The sequence below is a fragment of the Eulemur rufifrons genome, chromosome 27 (genome assembly GCF_041146395.1).
Source record: "Eulemur rufifrons isolate Redbay chromosome 27, OSU_ERuf_1, whole genome shotgun sequence".
Lineage (NCBI taxonomy): Eukaryota > Metazoa > Chordata > Mammalia > Primates > Lemuridae > Eulemur > Eulemur rufifrons.
In genome coordinates, this window is record NC_091009.1 from 29653961 (window position 1) to 29665689 (window position 11729).

Genomic DNA, 11729 nt, shown 5'->3' on the forward strand with positions numbered 1-11729 from the left:
GAGGACTGGATGGAACCACCTCTACTGAGATCATTAGAGAGTGTGTCTGAAGCTGCAAGGGTGGATGCAGAATTAAATCAAAGGACACTGTCTCAGAGGACCACCTAGTCACTGCATCGCAGGGGTCTCTATGGCTCAACTTTTGTTTATTGGTTTTTTTGTTCTTTGTGTATTGCTGGCTTCATGCTCTGATTCTGGCAATAATGAGGGTTAGTGGGGGTGCCACGGGTTCCGTTTTACTCTGCAGTCTCAGGCAGAGGTCCTGTAGGAGGAAGGTGAAGCCAGGCAGGGGAGCATGTGTTCACGGGAAGAACCTGTGTGCTGGGCTGTGTGCTCCTGGAGGGACCGGACTGTCTATTCCTCATCTTTGTGTCCCGGTGACTAGCACACCAAAGACAATCTGGTGCCTCCTGTTAAATGAGGGAGTGCGGAATTTGACATGGGAAAACCCGAAATAGAGGAGGTGAAGGTCAGAAGCATCTTTTTGATTCAGGGCCTTTGACGAGATGCAGAATTAGTTTGACTTACTTGGGAGCATATTTTTCTGTCCTAATTTCATTCTGGTTCAATAGTTTTGGAAGCTGCAGTGTTTTGGCTTTAATTTCACTTTGAACTCATCAACTAGGTGTTTGTTTGTTGTTTGGTTTTTTTTTTAACTGAAGTTTGGTTCATGATCTGTTTTTCTAACAAAATATTTGTCTCTCATTTATTTCAGGGTACAGCAAATTAGTGCCATTTAAAAATAGTTTTTGGTTAATGGTTGTACACGATAGAGGAAGTGAGTGTGGAGTGAAGGGAACGAGTGATGATTTTTAAATTTAATTTTGAATCCTAATTAGAGTGTCAGCTTTGCCCTAAGTACTCATTAAGTTTTAAAAGAAGATCAAAGGAAACTCAATTGGAAGGATATTTCCCGGCCCCATGCTAGACAGGAAGAGTTTACGGCCTGTCCCATCTCAGATGCTCCCCCTTCCAGAGCCTTTAGTAGTTCTGCGTTTGCACAGCACTTGCAGTTCACAATGTGCTTTCTCTACATAGCGTATTTACTTTGATCCCTGTAAATAGTCTCATGTGATAGGAAGAACAGGGCATGAGTTATTATTCCCATTTTATAGTTGGGGGAAACTGAGGCTCAGAAAGGTTGACTAAATTGTTTGGTATCACACATTTCACGGCAGGAATAGGACAGAAGTCCTCTGACTGCTGGCCCACGGCGAGTCCCCTGGCCTTGAGCTGACAGGCTTTCTCACCCTCCTTGCCCCAGGCCAGTTCTTCAGGCTTCAGGACCCTAGACTTCGGGAGTGCTGAGGAGAGCAGCTGGGAGGGGCTGCCGGGGAAGGGGGTGGCAGTGGAACCTGTTTGCATTCCAGGAACTGAGTTTCAGCCTTTCTGGTTCTCTGACACCGGAGCCTGGATTCCAGAAGTTCCCCTTCCCTTCGCTTCTCACCTGGGGGAAACCTGGGGTGGAATTTGCTTTTTAGGGGAGGCTCAGGCTGGATGTAGCCACCCTCAGTCTCTCCATTATCTGAGCAGCTCCTGGCCTGTCTTTGCGACCCCTTCCAAACACACGCCGAACCCAAGGTTTCCCGGGCTCAGCTTGTGCACTTACCTTCCAGCCACTCAGCCAACTAACATTGAGCCCTACTATGTGCCCAACAAGGAATGAGCCACTTTACTTGCATTTATCGCCTTTCACTTTCAAAGTCCTGAGAAGTAGCTGTCCTTAGGCCGATTCCATGAGAAATGAACCCCAGACAGGACTGATGACAGTAAGAGAGAGAGTGGTGCCCAGACAGACCCAAGTCTGGGGCAGGGGGAGGGAGAGGCCTTAAATGTCCGTCAAGGCTCTGTCCATCCCACTCAGCTTCCAGAAGGCAGGAAGGAGGATGGCGGGCATGCCTGTGCCCACTGCAGAGGCTCTTAGTCAATGGTGGGCGGGGAGGAGGGAAGAAGATAACTACTGTTTGTATTTAACCGGGGGAGTGGGCAGGCTGGGGAGAGGGGGAGCATGGTAATGGGGGCAGGCCCAAAAGTGAACAGAAGGGTCATGAGAGCTGCAGTGGGTGAATGTTTAAAAAATTGCTCACCACCCAACACCTGTCTGCCCTGCTCTGTTCCTGACTCCTCCGAGTCTCGCCAGACCTCTGGAGAAGGAGCCCACCTCCCCACCGCCCCCCTCCCACCCCCCTTTCCTCTTGGGAAGCCACTGGGTCCTTGCCCCTGCCTCCCCTGCCTGCAAACAGCGCTGCAGATGGCTCAACAAACAGGGAATCCTCCGAGGAGACTGCAGCCGCCTTGGGTCACGCAGCTCGACTCTGGTCTGCTAGAAGCGAGCAAATTCTTCCGCAGGTCTATCTTAGTCCTTACTGCAGATTCTCTTGGGGCACCCCCCCCAGAAACAAAAAGAGGGCAGTGACTGAGATCCGTGGCCTTTTAAGGCTTTTGCTGAGTCTCCCCCAGCACCCCACTCCAGACTGACTTTGTGGCCCGAGCTCTCCCTTAGCGGTCCCTTTTGCTGCTGGAACTGAGTGAGAGGTGCCTGCCGGAGCCAAGGCAGAGGTGGGGAGGGATTGCTGCAGTCTGGCTTCGTCTGCCCTCTTCGTGTCTTCTGGGATTTGGTGGTCGGTGGTGGGGAGAAAGTTTGCAGGCAGGAAAGGCTCATCCTGTTGTGTTTTGTAGAGGGGTGCGGCTCGTCTGCTAGTGGCCACAGACAATGTTCACTTTTGGTTTGCTGAGGGGCCTTTGCAAATGCTTAATTTCTCTAGGCCCCCATAGGTTCCCTGTATCTGTGGCATCGGAGGACGGATGCAATGAGGTACCTTTCCTGTGGCCGTGTGCAACCTGGCTGATTGATTCGAGGGGAGGTCTAAGGGCAGCACCTTGAGCCAAGATCCTTGGGATAAGTCACAAGTACAGAGGTACATTCTGAAATGGTGGCTCCTCTGACAAGCAGGGACCTCCAGAGGTCATGTGCTTCTCCCCTTCCACACTCCAGGCAGCAGTGCTCTTGGTACTACCGGAACAGCAGCTAATTCTGGATCAAGACAGATTTCTGGAAAAGATGATTCCATAGCTTTGCGGGGACACCCTCTTTCCCCGTGGGCCACTCCCGATGTCTCTGTGAGGCCCAGGCCTCCATTCCCGCACTTTCCATGGATCATGGAGGCTGCAGCAACCCCTGTGGTCCATCGTGACTGGACCACCTGTCTCAGGACCATAAAGTGTCATTCACCACCAGAGGTCATGGTGCCCAAGCTGTAATCGCGGGCATCGGGCTGTAACTTCTGCCTGCTAATTACCCAAGTGAAGTTGGCATGGTGATACCGTGATATCATCTCCATGCAATAATCAGCCCCGTAATAACCAACCCATTGTGCTTCTTGCGTGACAAAGGCTGAGGAATTGCAGTCACAAAATAACTGGCTCAGATCCACTTGGGCAGCAGTCCCATGAGACTCAGTTCACATGTCACCTCCCCTGAGAAGCCTCCCTGAGTCCCCTCTCCAAGACCCAGGTTAGGAGCCCTTCAGGGCTTCCAACGTGTTTAGAACTAACCTCTGTTAAGCGCTTGCTGTGTACCGTGATGCCTATCTGTTGTTGTGCCTCGTGGCCGCTAGACTCCAGACTCCTGGAGGGCAAAGGCATCTTACTCATTTTCGTATTTCCAGCGGCTGGCAGGGTCCCTGGCATAACAGGTGGCTAATGGTGATTACAGCAAGAACGAGAGACTGAACACGTGAATGAACATAAAGTGCTATTGGTGCTTGAGAGTCAGCGTTCATCACAGGAAAGAATATTCTAAATAACTAATAGAATTTCAGAGGCTGGCAGGCCAAGAACCTGTTACCTGGAGGTCTTTGAGAAGGAGCAACATGCCGTCTGCCTGGTGTGGGCTAACTTTGGGTTCTACGAGACCTGGGGACTCCCTTGGAAGCCACAGACACCAAGCAAGGAAGCAAAGAGGAGGGTCAACGACTCTCCCTCTAGGAACCCACCCCCTTCTGTCCCCCGTTTCTGAGGTGCCTGTGACATGATAAATGTTGAAATGCTCTTAAACCTTTGAGATAGGAAGTCTTGGCGGAGTATATACCCACCATTGATCAAACACTTCCAAAGTGTCGGGCACTGTGCTAAAGGTTTGGGTTACGCTATTGTATTTGAACCTCATGACACCTCGAGGGGTACTATTATTGTCATTTTATAGATGAAGGAACTGAAGGTCAGAGAGGTTCAGTAACTTACTCAAGATCACACAGCTGGTGTGTAGCACTACTCGGTTTCAAACCTAGTTTCCTCACTCTAAAGCCCGTATATTCTCTTCCAAAGACTCCGCTGTTGGAGTCCGTGGTTCCCGGAGCTCTGGCTTTCCTCCGTCCCTCCCTGCTGCTTCCGCTTGCCCTCTCTGGCACTTAACCTTTGGTCAGCTGTTTAAGAGTTCACAAAATAGTTTATTATTGGCTCTGGCATCGTGGTGGGTAAGCTCAGCCCCAGCGAGCCGAGAGCTCGGTCTGCAGCACGCAGAGGGGGCGGCACGGGCGGCCTCACCCACCGGCCGCCACAGCCACGGTTCCTGTCCCCTCTCGGGTTTCCGTTCCTTCCATCCAGGCCCAGGGATATTTCCCTCATCTTCCCGTCCCACCAGAATCAAAACCTTCTCTGTCCAGCACCAAAGTTACCTCAGCCTTCACCACAACAATCTCAACCCCAAACCATCAGATCTCCTGAATTAGGAAAACCAGAATTTTCAAGTAGTTTCTTTTTTTGTCCTTTTTAAATTTTTTTAAATTTTGATATTTTGGGGGGGCCTTCCCATGAGGACTGGAAAAACTGCTTGACAAATTGTAAAAAGAGCTGTAACTCTTCAAGTAATTTCTACTTCTTTTGGACACCCAGAAGAGATGACTGTTTTTGGCTAAACAGTCTTCTTTTTTTTTTTTTTTTTAACTTTATTTTAAAAGTTCTAGAACTGATATATAATAGTTGTATGTATTTTGGGGGCACCCGTGATATCTTGATACCTGTATACAATGTGTAATGATCAAATCAGGGTCCTTGAGACATCTGTCACCGCAAACATTTATCTTTTCTTTGTGTTGGGATCACTACGATTCTTCTCTTTAAGCTACTTTGAAATAGACAATAAATTATTAACTATAATTTCCCTACTATGCTACTGAATAGTAGAACTTATTCCTTCTGTCTAATTGTATCTGCGTTTTTCTTGAACTCACAGTTTTTCCCTAACGCTTTGTGGATAGTTCAATGCACAGACTTCATGCCAGGCTCTGTTTGAAGACTGGGAGACAAAGGTGGATATGATTGAGCTCTGGTTCTTGGAGAGCCAAGAATTTGTCAGAATTTTTTCATGTCAGGCCAAGCAAAGTGGCTCACACTTGTAATCCCAGCACTTTGGGAAGCTGAGGTGGGAGGATGGCCTGAGGCCAGGAGTTTGAGACGAGGCTGAGCAAGGGCAGGCACGGTGGTGCCAGGTGCCCACCAGCAGTCCGAGCCACTTGGGGGGCTGAGGCAGGAGAATTGATTGAGCTCAGGAGTTCGAGGCTGCAGTGAGCTATGATCGTGCCTGCACTCCAGTCTGCGTGACAGAGAGAGATCCTATCTCTTAAAAAAAAGGAGAAAATTTAAAAAGTTCTTCATGTCATCCATCTATTTGAGTGTTCACCTGCCCCCGACACGTGCTTTAGTGGTTGACCGGGTGCCGCTGATTCAAGGTAGGCTCCGTGGTGGTCATTTGTAGTCTTGTCTGTATCTGGTAGCAGCACTCTGATTTTTAGGAAAAATCACTGCTCTCTCATGCTAAGAATGTGCAGTTTGGGAGCAGCTGACTCCACCCCTGTCCCCAGGAATGTGCACATAACTCACACCAGGCAATGAGACTCAGTTCTGGGTCTGTGGTCGAAACTGCCACCAGCAGAATTGAAACCAGTGGGGTACACACCTGGAGCTGCTGGGGCCGCCCCGCCAACGCCTGCCTGAGAGTGGAGTCAACGCACAGGGAAGTCCGGCGATGGGCTGAGGAGAAATCAATCCTGGCCACTTCCTGTGAGCTCCGGGCCTGGTACATACATGAATTTCGCTCAAGCCAGTTACAGTTGGGTTTCTCTTAATTGGAATGCAAAAATCTTGACTAATATTAGACCCAAGGCCCATATTCATTTAAAAAAAAAAAAAAAGTTGCCTCTTCCCACTAGCTCAGGGAACAGGAATGAATTTCTCTTCCTCCCCATATCTCCTGTTATACATTGACCCTTTTTTTTTTTTTTAACTTCCAGACATGATTGTCCTGAGAGTGCCATGCAGGTGAGGCCCTGGAGGGACCTATGGCAAAAGCAATGTGCCTTACGAGCCCTCAGTTGGGGTGACCCCAGGCTGCAGTTCATCCCAGGAACAGCCCTGAGGGTGTTAGTTCCCCCGCTTGGGCGAGGGAGTGGCTGTTGGTTGCTGAGTTGGTCTCATGGGCAATTGACATCCTCCCAAGAAGCAGCTGTCCAACCCTGTGCCTTCTGCTTCTTGAGACTGAGGTAACGATCCTTTTTGCCTCAAAACTCTGGGATACTTGGGGGCCTTGCTTCTGCCCTTTTTTATGCAAAACCCCCCACCATGCAGAGAACCAGTGGTGTGTGTGTGTGAGATTTTACCCACAAGAGCAAAGGGATCTGGAATTCAGCAGGTATTGGTATCAAATCTAAAGGTCACACTTTAGATAGATCACGCCATTAGGGGATTTCTCTACTTACAAGATACTGAGAATTACATTAGACAACAGAATCCTGCTTCTACGGTGTATTGCAGATTTGCAGATCGATTTGTCAGTCACGCCTTCTGTTTGTTCCCTTCCTTTGTCTTCCCTAGTTCCTGCACCCATCTTGGCTTCTGGCCAGCTCCAGGTTTTTTTTTGTTTTTTTTAATAGATTAAATTTTACCATTCCAAGAGAGAAACAGCTCCAGTTTTTGAATTACCACTGAGAGAAGCAAGGCTTGCATGAATTACCTCCAAGGTATTCTTCCCTCTGGCTTCCTCCTCTTTATCTGCAGATTCTGAACGTAGGATGAGAGGAAGAACATCCTAACCAGGCGTTTACCTGCAGGAGGGAGGCTGAAGACTATCCCAACCGGGGAATGGTGGGGCAGCCAGGCCTGCCAGGCTCCCTTGTCCCCTCTGAGAGCCCTTAACAATCAGAGGAGGGACCACGCAGTTCAGGCCCTGGCTTGGCCCAGTCCACAGCTGCCTCCCCGAGGCTGGACGTGACCTTGCCTGGGGCCCTTCTGCGCTTGAACGGCTCCTGTGATGACCAGCGCCCTCGTGGATTCCAGACAGTCGGCTGCCCGGTGGGTTGCTGGCTGCGACGCCCTGTTAGGCTGACTAGATGCACAGACCACCTGCTTCCGCATCCGCACAGAGACACCTGTGTGCTCTTGGATTCTATTCCTAGCCCGACTGAGGTTTGCCCCAGCCCCAGCCTCCAGCTGCATCTGTGTTGGTGTCTGAGTCTGGGTCCACCTGGTTATTTCCCTTCCTAAAGGCCCCAGCCACCTTGAACTAGATCACTGAACAGCAAGGTAAAGAACGAAAAAGCTTCTGGGCCCCTGTGCAGGGCACTTGCCTTAGGTGTGGCTGTGGTGATGGGAGGCTCAGTCACCCCCGCTCGTCTCATGCCTGATTGGCCAGTGGCACAGAGCAGCAGGGGTGGCCTGGACTCTAAGCCCCCAGCCCATCAGCCTAATGCTCAAACTAAGCTAAACTCGTTCATTCATTCAGAACATAAGCAGCGTTAGCATCCAGTACACATGGGGCTTCGGGCTAGCTGAGGAAGAGTTATGGAAATGCTATGGTGGAGTTGGGGTAAAAACTGACACCCGTGAAGAATTAACCAGCAACATAATAAAACAAGACACGAATGACATGGGAATGTCCCAGAATGGTCTGTGGTTTGCTGTGGAGTGGATCAGAAGAGAAGTACTGCGGGTACTCAGAGCAGGTGAGGTGACTGGGCTGGCATCGTCAGGGAGTGTCCGTTGGGAGTTGATATCAGTCTTGAAGGTTTCAAGGATCTAAACCAGGCATCTGGCCTCCCAGGGAATGGCTGGAACCGAGGCAGCGAGGCCTGAGCTTCTGGGGGATCAGTCCCCCGAAGGATATAAACCTTGAAGCCGAGGGTTCCTGTTGGGGGCCGTGGAGGATGAGGAGAGAGTGGGACCCTTCTTTCAACAGCTTTGGGGAAGATCAAGAATTTGGCTATCGAAATCATAAATGCCGTTTATTGCTGAAGTCCTTTATACAGATGAAGTCATTTAATCCTAAAACCACCCTATGAAATAAGCACTGTTATTAGTTCCCCATTTTTAACGATAAGGAAGCTGAGACTCAGCTGAAGGCCCCAGAGCTATGTCAGGATTTGAACCTGTGTGTTGTCAAATTCTTGCTTTTTTCACCAGGCCACGCTGCCCACCCCACCCCGCCCCACCCCTGCCGTCTTTCCTGTGGGTCCTGGTGACTCAGACTCTTTCTTGGCAGACCTTGTGGTTTTCAGACATTGCGGTTTTTGATAACTGGGTGGATGAGGTCATCCTGTTGTTGTTGTTGCCTCTGCTCTTTGGCTGGGCCCGCCGGCCCCCCACACCCACCGGCCCCCAGTTGCTGGTGCTGGAGCAGGAGCTCTGGAGCTAATGTTGGTCTTTTCTTTTCTTTTTTTGGTTTTATAGTGTCTTTGAAAGGACAACGGGTGGTTCCCCAGGGGTTGAGCCAAGCCCGTTTAAATTACATGCTGAATGTTTTCTAACAAGCACTGGTTCTCATGTACCAAGGCCAGTGTTCTTATCTCAGGGTGAGCTTTCTGTCTTCTCAGCGCTCCCCACACTCACCGTACTTGGGGCAGACTTGTTTCCCCTTTTTGTTCGGAGCCTTAAGCCAGACGTGTCAGCAGCCTGATCCTCCATCCCACAGTCGTCACCTTTCCTGGGTGCCCTCCCGATCCCTGTGAGTGTGACGCGTTGGCTGTCAGCCTCAGGCTCCCGGAATTCCCAGGGAGGATGCGCCGTTAGGCTCACAGCGTTCCTGTTGCTGGAGGAGACTGTCGTGGGAAGGAAGACTGAGGCAAAGAGGGGAGGAAAAGGGGAAGAGCAAATGTGTACTGAGCCATTTCTAGAAGCTTGGCACAGTGCCTCATACATCTAGTCCTGTGTCACTTAAAGATGGGGATGTGCTCTGAGAGATGCATCCCAGGCGATTCTGTCATTGTGCAAACATCACAGGGTGTGCTCACACAGACCTACATGGAATGGCCTTCTGCACACCCAGCCTATACGGTGCAGCCTCTTCTCCCAGGCTGCAGACCTGTACACTGTGTTAGTGTCTGAACACCGTCGGCATTTATAACACAACGGTGAATACTGGTACATCTAGACATAGACATATCTAAACACAGAAAAGGTACAGTAAAAATAGGGTATTCGAATCTTATGTGACCACTGTCATATACGCAATCTGTTGTTGACGGATGCTGTTATGCATGCGTGACAGTATTTTAAAGTTTAATCACAGCAACATAATAGCAGCACTGTTTGCCGCACTTTGCAGTTGAGAAAACCGATGCTAGGAGACGTTGAAGTGACCCGCCCATCGAGGGCAGGGCAGGGATTGGCGCCAGGTCAGCTTGGGGAAGTTATTGTTTTGCACTTGATCTCTAGGGCAACGTCAGCTTGAGACTCCTCCGGGAGGATGGCAGAAGCAGAAGGAGGGACAGTTGCAAGAGACACTGAGAAGCAGAGATTAGCAGCCCTTGAGTAGACCTAACATTGACAAGGAAACCCTTCCTTTTATTTTTTAAAACATTTAAAAATTTAAGTATTTTTATGGACAGGGTCTTGCTTTGATGCCCAGGCTGGAATGTAGTGTTGTCATCATAGTTCACTGCAGCCTTGAACTCCTGGGCTCAAGGGATCCTCCAGCCTCAGCTTCCCAAGTAGCTAGAACTACAGGTGCATGCCACCGTGCCCAGATGATTTTTTAAATTTTTTTGCTAGAGTTGGGGTCTCGCTCTGATGTCCAGGCTGGTCTCAAACTCCTGGCCTCAAGTGATCCTCCCGCCTCAGCCTCCCACAGTGCTGGGATTATAGGTGTGAGCCACTATACCCAGCCCTTTCCTTTTTCGGATAATTCAGGGTCCCACCAGGTGTCAGCGGCCTATGTCAGAGACAAGGCCTAGCTGTCATTTCTACTCACGTCAGTTATCCAAGGGACAGAGAAGGCAGGGAACACGTGTGGTGAGAGGGTGCCTTGCTCTGTTCCTTGGCAGGGCTGGGTTCGGTTTCCTGCTCTCCCAGGGCAAGGCCTTGGCCTTTGGAAGCTCTGTTTACCCAGCCCAGGAGACCATGTCATGTGTGCTCCATAAATGGTAATTGGTGGCGGCCACTCAGAAGCCTCTCTAAAATACAGCACAAACAACCACTGCTTATGAGCAACTCCTGTCCTCGGCTGCTGGAGGCCAACAGGTCTGATGACTCCTCCTTTCCTGATGGGGAAACTGAGGCTCAGAGATTCCATGGCTTTCCCACGGTCGCCTGGGGAGCCAGAGGGCAGCGTTCGGTTCAAATGCATCATTCTCCACTTTGACCTGGAGTCCTGATGCTTCCCCCAGCTCATTTCTCGTTGGTGTCAGAGAAACAAGCGGAATTAATGATAAGCCTTCACTTGAGTTAGGGTTGTTTACAGCTTACAAAACTGCCTCTCATCCATTATCTCATTTGATCGTCCCGGCAACTGGGTATTATTATGTTCATTTTACAGATGAAGAAACTGAGGCCCAGAGAATTTGAGGTCATTCAACTGTGAGTGCAAGAGCTAGAATTCAAAGTGAGGTTACTTTGACTCCAAGTCCACAGCTCTTTCTAGGAGGCCTACCCGGGGCTGGGAGGTGCATCCACTGCAGGGAAGAGAGCACAGGAGTTAGAAATGAAAGACCTATGTTCAAGTTCAAGCTACACTAAACTGTGTGTCCTCAGCAAGTTACATGGATGTACTAATTCTCTGTCTTGATCACGTGATCATGAGGATCAGAAGCAATGCTGTGTTCAGGGCTTGAGAGAGGAAAACCCGGCGTGGATTTCTCCTCCCCAGTCCCCCCGCCCCTCTCCCCCGTCCCCTGACAAAAAAGCAATGCTGTGTTGTTCAAACTACTTAGTTAACTGTGAAGTGGCCCTCAAATATTTGGTATGATTTTTATCGGCGGTCTTCTAGAGGCATGGGTTTAACATAAATGGCTACAACGGTGGGGACTCCAGACACCATAGCAGACTGGTGAGACACTTTGGGGAAAGGGGTCTTTCAAAGCTCCTCCTGTCCTGTCTTGAGTTACGAGAGCAGCTGCTCACCCCATCTTTGGTTAGGAGGGCTCTGTCCTCAGGCTCCCGAAGATCCTAACCTGTGGCACAGTCCTAACTCACTGTGCCCTCCTGGCTGCTGGTTACCTGGGCCCCAGATCCACCCTAGAATTAACCCACAGTCCCTTTTGCTCCGGAAGAGCTTGCCCATGTCTGGGGAGAACTCTCCAATGTACTCAGAGGGTCCCCTTTCTGCTGACACTCAGCCCGGGGCCTGGTGCGGTTAAAGAAGGAAACGGCTCAGTGACAAACTCATCCCAGCCAGCCTCTTATGGAAATGCTGACAGACCCTGGGAGACCGGATGCCGGTGCCAGCAGTGGCAGCGTCGCTA

The 11729-nt window shown here is 50.2% G+C and overlaps 1 non-coding gene across 1 annotated transcript; it reads right to left on the reverse strand.

Moving 5' to 3' along the window:
• Positions 1-4800: 4800 nt before the first annotated feature.
• LOC138375886 (U7 small nuclear RNA) lies at positions 4801-4862 on the reverse strand. The gene has a single exon (XR_011231588.1). It is a non-coding gene; the product is annotated as a U7 small nuclear RNA (small nuclear RNA).
• Between the last annotated feature and the right edge of the window lie 6867 nt (positions 4863-11729).